Genomic DNA, 15,765 nt, shown 5'->3' on the forward strand with positions numbered 1-15,765 from the left:
GAAATGTTATCCGATGCAGAAAAATGTTTCGATAAAACTAACAAACGAGCATATAGTCTTTCTTTCTATATTATCACACTTGGATTCTTCCGTCTGTGATGGAAATTGTGATAATTTCCATGCTTCTTGTATAGGGTCAAGTTATTATACAAAGGGTAACAAAAATGAGAAGTGTGGGAAGCCATAAATAATTGACATGTGTCAAGTGGGGACCAAAAGAAAAATGGTATAAAGGTAATTGTACAAATTTTCTCTCTTCACATGCAAGACACGTGTTAATACCCCCATCATTTTAGAACGTTTATAATTTTTTCGTATGATATTTTAAAAAAAAAAAAAATCATCATAATAACAAGCGTTTTTTTATATAAAATTTAAAACAAAAATCACGTCATTGTGTCATTGTGTCTTTTCGCACATTATTGTGGCTTTTCGCTTATCATTGTGTCTTTTTTCATTGTGTCTTTTCGCACACCATTGTGTCTTTTTTCGTCATTGTGTCTTTTCGCACACCATTGTGTCTTTTCACTTATCATTGTGTCTTTTCGTACACCATTGTGTCTTTTTTCGTCCTTGTGTCTTTTCGTACACCATTGTGTCTTTTCACATAATTGTGTCTTTTTTCGTCATTGTGTCTTTTCGCACACCATTGTGTCTTTTCGCACACCATTGTGTCTTTTCGCTTATCATTGTGTTTTTTTTCGTCATTGTGTTTTTTCGCACATCATTGTGTCTTTTCGCTTATCATTGTGTCTTTTTTCGTCATTGTGTCTTTTTTCGTCATTGTGTCTTTTCGCACACCATTTTGTCTTTTATCTAATACATAAAACACAATGCTTAATACATGTTACACAATAACTTGAAACGTAAAACACAATGGTGAGCACGCATAACACAACCTAAAACGTAAGACACAATGGTGAATACGTATAACATAATTACCTAAAACGTAAGACGCAATGGTGAATACGTATAACACAATGACTTGAAACGTAAAACACAATGGAAACAACATATTACACAATGACAAAATGAACAACAAAAAAACACAATTAAAAAAACCCGTTAATTTTTTTTATATAACAATATGATACTCATATTAAAGATAAAAAAACGCTTATTATTATGGTGATTTTTTTTTAAAAATTAATGTCGTATGAAAAAGTTATGGACATTTTAAAATGATGGGGGGATTGACATGTGCCTTGCATGTGGAGAGAGAAAGTCAACAAAGATGAGTTATTACCTTCATGCCCTTTTCATCAATTTTTATTTATTAAATTAATCTCAGCCATTCAAATTTAAGATCAATGGACTAGATTCCTTCTCACACTTTTCATTTTTGTTGTCCTTTGTATTTTAACATTACCCTCTTGTATATGCATTTTGGACTCGAGACCATGTGTGTTCTTTTGTATTCAAATGAACCTCCACATATACATAATAAATATATGTAACCTTTTGGTCAAATACAAGGGAAGGGAACGAAAATACCCACTAATGTAAATTAAAGGTGTAGATAATCCGTTAGTGTGAATTATAGGTTAAGATCATCCGATTTGGGAATTAAGGTTTGGGATCATTCACTATGTGCAAACACGTAATCATATCAGTATATGAAATTACCGTGATGCATGAACATAAACACATAACGATAAAAGGTGTATGTTATTATTACCGCACTGCCATGATCGCAGCTTAAATGAAAGAATTACAAGCACTGGCAGCACAAATTCACTTGATGTTTTATTAATTTCAAAAAGACTAGGTACAAATAACAACTTAGGCCAATGCCTTTATTCAAATAAAAAAGAAATAAACATCCTCAGAAATAAAACAATAATCACGCATAATAAAAGAGAATCCTACGTGTTGCAGTAGTTTTGATCATTCTACGACATTTTATACCGACCTGTTTCGACTTGAACACGTTCTACCTGCCTGTTTTTCCAGGCCTAGAATTCACATATCCACCTTACGAAAAGCGTTTCTACAGTTGTTGCAGGTTGATTATAGTTTATTGGTAGTTGTATCACCTATACAAGTTGTTAACTCGAGAACGATTTTCTTCCTTAATTGTTTATATCCAAATTTGAATGTAATAATCACCCATTATGAGTCATAATATTATCATCACGATCATTTTATCAAGTATAATAGTTCAAAAATCATACTCATTAATTTATTTTCTTATGAAAGTACTTAACCTCCTTCTTGATATACAACTACCTATCACAGCTTATATTTTAAGCATCTTTATTGGTTTGGAAAATTAATGTCAAAGTTACCATTTTAATCTATATCTATATATCTATTATATAAATCCTGTCAAATTGAAAAAGATGTTAGTCTTTTCAAAAAGTCTTGGTAATGAAGGCAAAAAAGTAATAGTCTGTCATACTCAAGCTTTATATCTGTTTGATCACCAAAAATAAAAATCCTAAATAAAAGGCATCTAGTTTATGGTTAATACTTCAATGGTGTACGGTCTTATGGCCTCAAATCCTGTATTGATGGGATGCATCCGGTTTCTGGAAACTATGAGTCTTTATGCGGTTTATTATCTGGGTATTCATATTCTGAATATTTCAAATGCTTTATGAGTGAACCCAAAGTCAATAAATCTGATCACTCCTGTACTTTGTACAAACTCGTTACCGACTTAATCAAAATCCGCTGTGAGTCATACATTGTTCCTCCCTTGCGCGCGTCTTAATACCATTAAGAAACGGACCCCAGGGAATACAATGTCTGTAAGCCAAACATATGAACTCGTGCATACGCATTCACAGTAAAGGAAGCCTGGTGTATTGCACTATGCGTCTTTATGCGGTTTATTATCTGGGTATTCATATTCTGAATATTTCAAATGCTTTATGAGTGAACCCAAAGTCAATAAACTTGATCACTGCTGTACTTTGTACAAACTAGTTACTGACTTGATCAGAATCCGCTGTGAGTCATACATTGTTCATCCCTTGCGCGCGTCTTAATACCATTAAGAAAAGGACACCAGGGAATACTGTTGGAACCCGTACGTGTATCAATCTCAGTAACAATAACAATAACAGATCTCAGATCTGAACGTAATCAATTAATACTTTAACAATAGATCTAACTCATAATTACGTATGATTAGGTGTTGTGTATGTTTATATATTATCAGTATATGTAATAATATTAAGGTTGAAGATCGAGAGAGGATTTGGACAAAGTATTGTTAATTAAACTCTCAAAACTTAAATTAAGCGTGAACAATGTTCACTATAAATAGAAGATAGGTCTGGTTCGCTAACATCCCGTAGCGAACCAGATCCTACTTCGTCACATACATTAAATAGGCGAAACACCCCCTGATTCGTTAACATTCCCTATCAAATCAGGGGAAACTTAACTTAAGGACCAGTTCGCTAAACATCCTTAGCGAACTGGCCTAATACCTTAACGAATTACATGAAATAATAATAATTTATTACATTAAACAAACGACAAATACGTAAATGATAAATACAAAGACTCAAGACGCAAAACCGTGCACTAGCAGACACCCCCTCGTCTTGAGCTCTTTTGTACGAATCAAGCGATTCGTATAAATTTTAAGTTAACGAATTAGACAAGTTAACGAATTAGATAATTCGCTATTCTAATTCGTTGCCTCAACAGACATGACTTATATCCTGATTCGTTAAATATGTATAACGAAGTAGAGATGATTCGTTACAGAGTGCGAAGCTAATTAGGTGAGCGAACTGGAAATCAGTTCGCTACAAAATCACCTAGTTCGTTATCTATTTTTAACGAAGTAGCCTTTAACAAATTAAAAAGTATATTTAATTTTAACTTAAATAAATAAATAAATTAAATAAAAACCAATAAATAAAATTAAAAAATTTAACTTAAAAGAATTACTGAGACCCTTTTATCCCGATAATTGAATACTTTAAAAACGTTTCATTTTTTTTACGAAACATAAATTAAATTATATAAATAATATATAAAGAAAGAAAGATAAAATATTTTTGGTATTTTGTAAAAAATTATAAAGAATGTATGTACAAAGAAGTATCCGAACATTTTGAAATTGAACAATCTTTTTTTATTTTTCTATGTTTTAACAAAATTAATACATATTTTTGTGTTTTTGTTGAGTTTGAGCAGAGAATCATATTGACCAAATTGCCCTTCCATCACAGTTTTATATTTCACCGATATTATGACTGGCGTTAAGTTGGTCATTGGAATTGTTGTCCACTTAAATCTAATAACAAATTTTCAAGTGTTTTTGTGATATGATTAATTGGTTCAATTATAGCACAGAATATCAGAAACTATCAGCCTCTAATCTCGGTTCAAGCTTAATTTGATTTTTGCCAAATCACCCCAACTTGACTTAAACCATTATAGTGTTGATCAAAATTTTTGATACCAATTGTAGAAATGTTGAGAAATGCATCAAGTTTACTTTACTGTGAGTGAGTATGCACGAGTCCATCTGTCGGCTTACATACATTGTATCCCCTGGGGTCCGTTTCTTAATGGTATTAAGACGCGCGCAAGGGAGGAACAAATATATGACTAACAGCGGATTTTGATCAAGTCAGTAATTTGGAAGTTTGTACTAAGTACAGCAGTGATCAAGTTTAATGACTTTGGGTTTGCTCTAGAAAGCGAGTGAAATATTCATTCTTATGAATACCCAGATGATTAAGCCGTAAAAAGACTCACAGTGTCAAGAATCCTAACGCTTGTTATTTGCTTTATTATATTTTTGGAGATCAACAACTATAAGGCTTGAGTATGACTGATTATTACATTTCTGCCATCCTCACTGAGACTTTTGCTAGAGACTAACACCCATTTCAATTTGGCATTCCTTTATGTTTATATCACATACTTTACTCTACTTGGTTGTTTTAAGACCTACCAATGCACCAATGCAATTAAGCACATAGTCTTTTAAGCTTACTTTTTGCTGGACTTGGAGTCAAGATAATCAATGTACTATCATTTTCTCTTTTTGCTTCATAAACTCAAAATTTTAAGGAGCATAAAAATAAAATAAAGATAAATTTAATCACCCCAGTTAACTTAAGTCTATAAATAAATGGCTGTTCTATCAATTCAACAAGTGAATAATAGAACCAATACATGCAAGCATGCTTCACAAACTTAAATAACCGACATAATTTTCAGCGAGAAAATAATCTAAAAACGCATCACGAACGCCCCAACTATTTTCCATTATCAGGTAAATGGCTAACCTGAACTTTTACAAGTAAATGTCAGGACCAAACATATACACGTACATGCCCTTCAAATGTAGATAATTGACATAATTTTCAGCAAACGTATGCAAAAATCTTTTTGGTTTTTCTCTATACATACTTTAATAACACAATATTTTTGTATTTTTCAATTTTCTTATAAACAAAATAAACTTCACAGTCTTTTTGGATTTTCGGATTTTTCTGTACAAACTTAAAAAATACATTCTTTTTGGATTTTCAAATTTTAAAATGTTTTTGGGTTTTCTAAATATTTTAAAAGAAAACATTAAGGAAAAGAAATCACAATATTTTTAATTTTTCTGAATTTTCTAATGTTTTTGGATTAAGAATTTTTTTTTAAATGTTTTTGGGTTTTATCTATACAGACTAAAATCACAATCTTTTTGTATTTTCTAGTTTTCACCCCCTAAAACCAAAATAAATTATAAAGGAAAAATGACATAAAATAAAGATAGTCATCCTTGTTTAAGGATATCAGCGAGAGTCTTCAATCCGTTTAAACCAAGCAAAAATTTAAAACACGTTTTGTCAAAAGCTTTGGTAAACAGATCGGCTTTCTGAAAGTCAGTATGTACTTTCTCAAGGTCAATCAATTTCTTCTCAAAGCAATCCCGTATAAAGTGATATCGAATTTCGATATGTTTTGTTTTCGAATGTTGTACGGGATTCTTTGTGATAGAAATTGTAGCAGAATTATCAATCAGGATAGGAGTAGTAAGAAACTTCAAACCGTAGTCGCGAAGATGTTGTTGTATCCACAAAACCTGAGAACAGCAACTCGAAGCTGCAACATACTCAGCTTCAGCGGTTGAAGTAGAGACCGTTGTCTACTTCTTACAGTTCCAGGAAACAAGCTGGTTTCCTAAAAATTGACATCCTGCAGTCGTTGATTTGAAGTTGATCTTGCAACCTCCATAGTCCGAGTCGGAATAAGCAGTAAGATCAAAAGTATCATCCTTGGGGTACCACAACCCGATGTCTGGATTTCCCCTCAAATACTGAAGAATTCTCTTGACTGCAGCTAGGTGAGTCACTCGTGGACTTGCTTGATACCTAGCACAAAGACAAACAACAAACATAATATCAGGGCGAGAAGCCATTAGATACATTAAAGAACCGATCATGGCACGATAGAGGGTAGGATCAACGGTATCCTCCAATTCATCTGGTGATAAATTGTGACCCACTGGGAGAGGAGTAGAAGGGATTTTTCCGGCAGAGATCTTGAATCGGCTCAAGACGTCGTTCACATATTTAGTCTGGTGAATAAAGATTCCGTTAGCAGACTGGTGAACCTGCAACCCTAAAAAGAAATTCATCTTTCCCATCGAACTCATCTCGAATTTGTTTGCATGGACTTCTCGAACTCCTTACACAATGTATCGTTTGTTGATCCGAAAATAATGTCGTCGACATAAATCTGAACTAGGAGAAGATCGTCACCAACAGTTTTATGAAACAAAGTGCAGTCGACAGTCCCTCGTTTGAAGCCGTTATCAGTCAGATGGTCGGAAAGCGTGCCATACCAAGCTCTCGGGGCTTGATGTAGACCATACAGGGCCTTATTTAATCGGTCAACTCTGTCCGGATAATCAGGATCTTCAAAACCAGGAGGCTGTAAAACAAACACTTCCTCGTGTAGTTCACCATTGAGAAAATCACTTTTAATATCCATTTGATAGACCTTGATATTCTTGTAAGCTGCATATGCTAGGAAGATCCGAATCGACTCTGATCTTGCAACTGGAGCATATACCTCTGTGTAATCAATACCCTCTTGCTGATGAAACCCTTGCACCACTAGACGTGCCTTGTTTCTAACAATCACACCTCGATCGTCTTTTTTACACTTAAATACCCACTTAGTCCGAATAGCTTTCTTGACTCTAGCAGGCTGGTCTATTAAATCCCAAACACCCAAACGTGCAAATTGCTGTAATTCTTTATGCATAGCTTCTACCCAAGAAGGATCTTCAAGTGCCTTACGAGCTGTCGTTGGCTCAACTTGAGATAGAAAGCAAGTGAATTTAGCAAGATTTACAATTCCCGATGAATGTAAATCAGTATAAACACACAATGTGTTATTATCACTTGATGAAGCAGCTTGATGACATGTACGAATGCCCACATCAAGTTCTCCAATGATGTTTTCCTGTGGATGATATCCATGAATCCGAAGAGTGGGATTCTCAGGAACAATAACATTTTCAAATAAGTTAGTGTAATGTTCACCAAGTTCAGGAGATGAAACATTATCACTGTTAAGGTTAATAACTTGATCTTCAGCTTGATCATCATCAGAGGAAGTGGAAACATTATCGATAGCCATTGGAGAAGCAACTTGAGGTTCCTCAGTTGGAGCATCAGATTGAGCTGCAACATCATTAGAACTTGAAAATCTTGGAATTTCCAAATGATCTTCAAAGGATGCTCGAACCAGGTCTTCGTCAATGTGTTTAGTTGATGGAGTAAATGAATTAAATAAACTATCGTAGTCAAACATCCAATCGGGACCTTTTCCTTGAGGAGGAGTTGTGTACTTTTGACAGTCCACATGGTACCATTCTTCAACACAACCGGATGTAAAGTTAAATACCCTTTTATTTGGAGATGCATATCCCAAGAAATACCCTTCGATAGCTTTTTCTTCAAATTTACCTGCATCCTTCTTCAACATTGTATACGGACACCCAAAAGGTTCCAGGCACTTTAAGTTAGGTTTTCGATTTTTCAACAACTCATAGCTTGTCTTTTTGAGTCTTTTAACTGTTAGAACCCGATTAAGAGTATAACAAGTTGTATTCACAGCCTCATTCTAGAATTGGACAGGAAGCTTAGAATCAGCGAGCATTGTACGTGCAGCTTCAATCAAGGTTCGATTCTTTCGTTCAGCAACACCATTTTGTTGAGGTACATAAGGTGCACTGTATTCTCGATGAATTCCTTTGTGAACACAAAAGAAATCTAATACAGTGTTTTTGAATTCTGTACCATTATCACTTCGGATTCTCCTCACCTTTTGTTTGTATAGTGATTCGATCTTGGTGATAAGGTTTTGTACCAAAACCGGTGTTTGATCTTTTGAACTCATAAATACCACCCATGAATATCTTGAATAATCATCAGTCACCACAAGAAAATACCAATCCCCAGAAATACTCGCACGATTCACAGGACCAAATAAATCCATATGAAGTCGTTCAAGAGGAGTATTAATGGAATTCAATAATTTAGAAGGATGTGTCTTCTTCTTCTGCTTGCCCTTTTTGCATGCAATGCAGTGATTGGATAATTTAAAATTCTTTAACGAGACACCTTCCACTAAATCATTAGCCATCAAATAATTCATCATTCTAACATGTATGTGACCCATTCTACGATGCCATAGAATCGAGTCTTTCTCGGTTGCTTTCGAGACAAAACATGTTTCGATCGACGTGGATATCTTAGAGCTCATGTTTAAGGACATAAATATCATTCGATCGTGGTGATCGCATGATAACCATGTCCTCGGGAATAACATAACCCGGTTTCAAGATAAGACATTCTTTGTCAGTAAATATTGTTGTGTACTTTTTATCACAAATCTTTGATACACTTAATAAGTTATGATCCACTTTATCACAATAATTTACTTTCTCAAACGTGATGTGACCATTTGAAACTTCACCCTCTTGTGTGATCATGCCCCCAGAATTCCCAGCAAATGCCACATAACCCCCTTGAATATTTCTCACGTTGGTTAATAGGTCGAGATTCCAGTGATATGACGAGAACATCCACTATCCATTATCCAGTTTTCACCAGACATAGTCCTGGATGTACCCTACACACAAAATAAAGATGATTAGTTCAAAAAGGCAGCCCAGGCCTCAGTCTTGGGCACCTTTTGGTTTTCTCTTTGATCATTAACTTTAACAGAGTTCAAATGTTGTTCAGCCACTTGTGAATAAGTTAGCGGCTTCCTAGACTTTCGTCTTAAGTAAGCTGCTTGAACAATGTTTGAATTCGTGTTCCTACAAATTGGCTCATGCGGGACAAACTTTGGTTTAACCTGACCAAGTGTCTCATTAACATGAATAACCTTTCGAGGATTCACATTAGAGAACATAATATGAGTGTCATCAGCATACGACGCAGGTCGTTTTAGAATCTCCTTTACCAATTGGCTTAGAGTTGTCCTTGATAAAAGGATGAAGATTTTGATAGCTCTTCTGACTACAATTTCTCACTACATGACCATGTTGCCCGCAAAGAAAACAGCTTCGCATGTCTACACAATGATGTTGAGAGGTAGTTGGAATGAATGACGCAAAAGTTTGATGATGCCTCATATTTTTGGTCATGCTCTTAGCAAACTCATCAGATAATTCAGACTTATTTTTCAAGTAGAAATCCAAATTAGAACAGTTCGAGAAACTCTTCAACGTATCTGTCCCAGTTGACTTCACAAATTTAATTCTATTTGCTTGTTTTAAAACTTGTTTTGCTTTAGTCAATGGATCAGATGGAACTGATGTTTTTGCTTGAGCATATCGACGTTTAAGATCTTGAATCTGTGAAGTTTCATTGATAAAGACAATCTCAATAAGTTCAGGTTTAATGATACTTATTGGAATATCTTTTTCCGTGAACATCGTGTCCACCCCTTTTAATTTAAAAACTCTAACAGGTGAAGACTTAGAACTAGAAGGATTAACAAATCGCATTAAGTCTTCATCAGAAATCTTTGGTTTATCTGACTTCTTTGCCTTTACTAGTTTAGTTTTTACCGGTTCTTCCTTTTTCATGTGAGACTTGAATGAACCATACACAGCTTCCTCAAATTCTTGAGGTTCACAAAGAATATGATTAGAACTTGGAATGTTCTTATTCTTGTGTATTATCTCAGGTTCAAACACGTCCTCGATAATCACTTTGTCAACATTCTCAACAAAGACTTTGTTACTCTGAACATGAGGTTTTTGAGGAGCAACTTGGTTCTTAACTGTTTTTGTTTTAACTTGTTTTTCTGTTTTAACAGGTTTAGGTTTTTTAGAAATCACAGTTTCTTTTTCAATCAAATCATCTTCTTTTCTAGAAAAAGGATTAATTTTGTAATCATTGTGAAATGGTGGTGGAATTTCAAAAAAACCAATACCTTTCTTTGAATCCTTTTGTTTACCAGATACTTCAATAATTTCATTCAACAGAAAAGAAGAATTTCTAAATTTTCCCAGTTTGTTCTTCAACTCAAGAACCTCATTCTCAAGCTCGGTTATCTTTGAACGATGTTTCAGAATTTCTTGAAACTTTTGGTCATTTATTGTTATTTTTACAGATAACTCAGCTTTGAGATCATGGTTACTTGTCGACAAGGCTTCAATCTTTTCTCGAGATTTCATTTGAGATTCAAGAGATTGTCGATAAGTATCCTTCAGAGAAGCAATTTCTCTTAAAAGATTATCATTTTGACTTTTCAAAGCTTCTAACTTAAGTTTGTTAGATTTACAATCAACACATGATACTTTAACAGATGAAGTAGCAGAGATAGAATGACTAACCTCATTGATCTTGGCCATGCAAGCAATACTGTTGGAGGCTTGTCACAAGAATCGTCAGAATCAGATCCAGAATCATTATCAGAAGACATCTCACTCCCACTTGTATCTTGACAATCTTTATGTAACCCAAACATAGCCAAATTTGCTTGAGCATCATTACATAATAACCGTTGTGACCAGTCATTACCATCTGCTAACATTGCTTGTGTTGTAGAAGAGGATGGTTTCTTTTCAGCATCACTACCTCGTGGTGTAGAAGAATTTTGATGTTGACCACGAGAACCAGTGTATTCTTTCTTTGGTTTGTCACATTCCTTTGCGAAATGCTCAAATTCTTGACAATTATAACATTTTACTTTCAACTTGTCAAAACCCAATTTCTTGTTTAAAGCCGGAAGATCTTTTCCAGTTCTCTGCATGAATCTTTTAACCTTACGGACGATCATAGCCATGTTCCACTTTAAATCCATGATCTCCAAATCATCTGGATCTATCTGAAAATAGTCCTCATCAGTTAAATCACTTGTGGCAATCTTACTACTTACCAAGTTTTCATATGAAGACATGAAAGCTGTCAGAAAAGCAAAGTTTTGCTCAGCTTCCTTCATATTAACACTAGGTGGTGAAGCAAATGGATTAGTAGTAGTTGAACTTTCAGAACCACCAGACAATCCAGAATTACCAGCAGAATAAAAACAAACTTTTGGATCATTAAACATAGTTGATTCTTTTTCACTTGTAGCTTGAGTAAGAAAAGCATTGATTGGAGAAATCGATGAACTAAGAGGCATACTTCCACCATAGAAGGCTGGATCTTGATTTTCCTTGGAAGATTTTTGACACTTCAGATCATATTCTCTGGCTTCGATCTTTTGTAAAAATTCAAGTGCAGTCAAGTCTTCGTTCAAGAAATAGTCATTCTCTTTCAAGACCATGAGAAATGTTGAGTAAGAACTTAGAAGCACATTCTTAATAGTGTCAATTTTATCCTTTTTAGAAATTTCTAACTTCATCTTGTCCATTTCAGCAATTAAATGAATAAAACGTGTAATCATCTCTTCAACTGTTTCTCCCTTCAATAGATTAAAGTTTCGAAACTGAAACTTGAGCATCACTTTCTTACTCTCAGCTGTGTTCCCCATACTTCTCATACGAAGATGTTGAAATAGAGAAGCACATCTCTTTATGTTACCCACTTGATGAAAGATATTTTCTGGCAATGCCATAGTGAGAGTGGAATAAGCTTTTGTTTCGATTTTCAAAGCTTTCTTCTCTTCTTGTGAATATTGAGAAACAACTTTAGGAACAAAACAATAATATCATCACCAATCAACGGTTCCTTATAAACTTCATCGAGACAATATGAGCAATCAGGGTGAACAGACCCCAAATGTGCACGAAACCGAGGTTCCCACTTGGCAAAGTCACTAAACTTCATCAATCTTGGATATTTAGAATGTGAACCTATCTCGGTATCAAGTTGCAACATTTGTTGCATCAACATGTTTTGAGAAGCCAAGGCATACATACCAGCCATCTTTGACAAGTATTAAAACTTCAAGGGTGTAATGAATAAAATTAACGAACTGTAAACAGTTATAGCGAACTGTGAACAGTAATTAACGAATCACACCTTAACGAAATAAGGATTAATGTTAACGAACATGAATTGATTTTAGCGAATTAAATGGTTAACGAATTAGATCAGACCACGAACCAGATGGTCAACAAATCAGTCAACGAACCAGTCAACACTAACGAATTGACTAAGTCAATCACGAATTACATGCTTAGCGAACTAAAGGTTTCTGGTAACGAATCTGATAGCAAACACACTATAACGAATAAGCTACAGTTGATTTAACGAATCAACTATAACGAATCAAGTTGTTACAACCGTTTGTAACAAACTTTGATACCTTATGCCACGTGGCAAAGGTTGTTATGACACAAGTCCCAAGGTAAACACGTGTCTCATGAATCAGTTATCCCAATCAACGAATTGGATAACCCGAATCAGCTAATATAGCGAACTAACTAGCGAATCACGTGAAATAAGTAACGAATTGACAGATTTTAATGAACGAATCAAAGTGAAATTGATAACGAATAAACATAGCGAATCATCTTCATCTTTGAATCTTCAAATCTTCAACTGAAATTTCTAGAAAATTGGAAATGATGAACACGAAACCCAGAACACCAGAAAACTCAGATCCGTAATACACACTCAATTCTTAACCAAAAACCACAAATTACCTATCAAAATACTCATAGCACAATCACGAAACCAAAATCACTAACCTTGTAACCAATTAACCTCGATAACTAACTCAAATAACCCAAAACCTCAACTCTGTTTCGGCGATAATCCAAAACCATACCGAATCCACTCAAACCAAGTCAAACCTCAATTCCACTTCACAAAACCTTACCAATACCGTTAACCCCTCAAAACCAATCTAAACTAACCATAATTCAATCAATTAACCTCAAATTGATCCAAATTCACTAAAAACAGAACATAAACAAAATAATATTACAATTAAACACCAAATCAAGTGTAATTGAGCCCGAAAGCTCTGATACCACTTGTTGGAACCCGTACGTGTATCAATCTCAGTAACAATAACAATAACAGATCTCAGATCTGAACTTAATCGATTAATACTTTAACAATAGATCTAACTCATAATTACGTATGATTAGGTGTTGTGTATGTTTATATATTATCAGTATATGTAATAATATTAAGGTTGAAGATCGAGAGAGGATTTGGACAGAGTATTGTTAATTAAACTCTCAAAACTTAAATTAAGCGTGAACAATGTTCACTATAAATAGAAGATAGGTCTGGTTCGCTAACATCCCGTAGCGAACCAGATCCTACTTCGTCACATACATTAAATAGGCGAAACACCCCCTGATTCGTTAACATTCCCTAACGAATCAGGGGAAACTTAACTTAAGGACCAGTTCGCTAAACATCCTCAGAGAACTGGCCTAATACCTTAACGAATTACATGAAATAATAATAATTTATTACATTAAAAAAACGACAAATACGTTAACGATAAATACAAAGACTCAAGACGCAAAACCGTGCACTAACAAATACTATGTCTGTAAGCCAAACATATGAACTCGTGCATACTCATTCACAGTAAAGGAAGCCTGGTGTATTACTTAATAACTGGAGTATATCTTGTAGTGGGGATTATGAATTTAGATTGCTTAATCAATATAGATATTAAATATTTTGATCTTCAGGAATAATCGTTTAAGTCAAGTTGGGGTAACATGGTCAAAATCAAATTATGCCCGAACTGAGATTAGGGGTTGATAGTTTCTGATATTCTGTGCTTTAACTGAATCTTAATCATATCACAAAAATATTTGAAAGTTTGTTATAAGATTTAAGTGGACAACAATATCAATGATCAATATAACGTCAGTCACAATAATGCTAAAGAATAAACCTGTTATGGAAGATTTCTTGATCAATATGATTCTCTGCTCGACTCACAAAAATATGTACTGCTTTTGTGGAATATATTTCATATTTGTATTGTTTTAATTTTCGAAAGTATTCAAAATAAAAAAATATGGTGTTTTTATTTTTGTTTATGCTTTATTTTCGACTTCCGAGCTAAAAGGATAAAGTTTGAAAAACTGAAAAAATACAATAAGATTTTCCCACATTTTTAAGTTATTTTTTTTAACTTATGTGTTTTTCATAATAAAACACGTTAAGGTATTGAGTTTTACCCCGAGTGGTAAACGTTTTTAAGGTAAAGTTCATCGAGACACATGTTTCGATGCATATTTAATCATTGGAAAGTTGAAAACGAAAATTTTTTATTTTTACTTTGCTATTTATAACGTCATTCGTTACTTAGTTGAAACCATTCGTTACATCTATTCGCTTCCGCTGGCCTGATAACGAATAACTTCATTCGCTATTGTGTATAATAATGAATGAAGAACGAATAATGAGCTTTTCGTTATGATTGTTAATTTAGGTGGACTCGTTAACGGAAGTTAACGAATGGCTTACCAATTGAGTGGCCATTCGTTAATTCAAAAATAATGAATGACATCTGATTGTCAAAGTTTGATAATTATTGGGTCTAGTCGTTATGGAAGGTCATTCGTGTCTACAGTAGACGAATGAACCCATTCATTGTATCTAGATAACGAATAGACACATACGTTTGACTATATAACGAATGAAATATCGTTCGCCCTATATATTCAATGAATGGACTCATTCGTTCCAAAGCCTTTCTTTATTCAATCATTCGTTATTGTGATGATAACGAATCAATTCATTCGTTATAACAAATGAACCCATCCGTCATAACGAATGGGATAACGAATAAGGATTGAAATATCAAACAATATAAAATTTTCACTAAGTGTTTTAGTGAAATTGGTTTAATTTAAATAATATTCCGGTTTACAAATGTTCGAATTTTCCTTACACTTATGGCTGATGAGATAATGGCTGATGCTCCAGCTCAAGAGAACCCTATTGTAGGGATGAGCATGGGATGGTGCCGGTACCGACCGGTACCGATCCCGATTTTCCCGATCCCGAAAATCGGAAATTCTTGGTACCGGTACCGAAATATTCGGTTCGGTACCGGTACGGTACGGATACCGGGACGGTACCAGGATAGTACCGGTACCGAGGGTAAAAAATTGGGAAATACCGGTACCGTACCGATCCCGAAACTTGAAACTTTGGTACCGATTCGGTACCGACGATACCAAATCGGTACCGATTTCGGTATCGGTACCGGTACCAATCGGTACCGGTACCAATTTTGCTCATCACGAGGCACCACAAGCACAACAGGATCAAGCATGGCAACAACAACCACCACAGCATCATAAGCTGCAACGGCCGTTGCTGAACTTGGATATGACTA

Source organism: Bidens hawaiensis, unplaced genomic scaffold (genome assembly GCF_021521415.1).
Source record: "Bidens hawaiensis isolate Kalapana, Puna unplaced genomic scaffold, B.hawaiensis_p1.1 tig00007577_1, whole genome shotgun sequence".
Lineage (NCBI taxonomy): Eukaryota > Viridiplantae > Streptophyta > Magnoliopsida > Asterales > Asteraceae > Bidens > Bidens hawaiensis.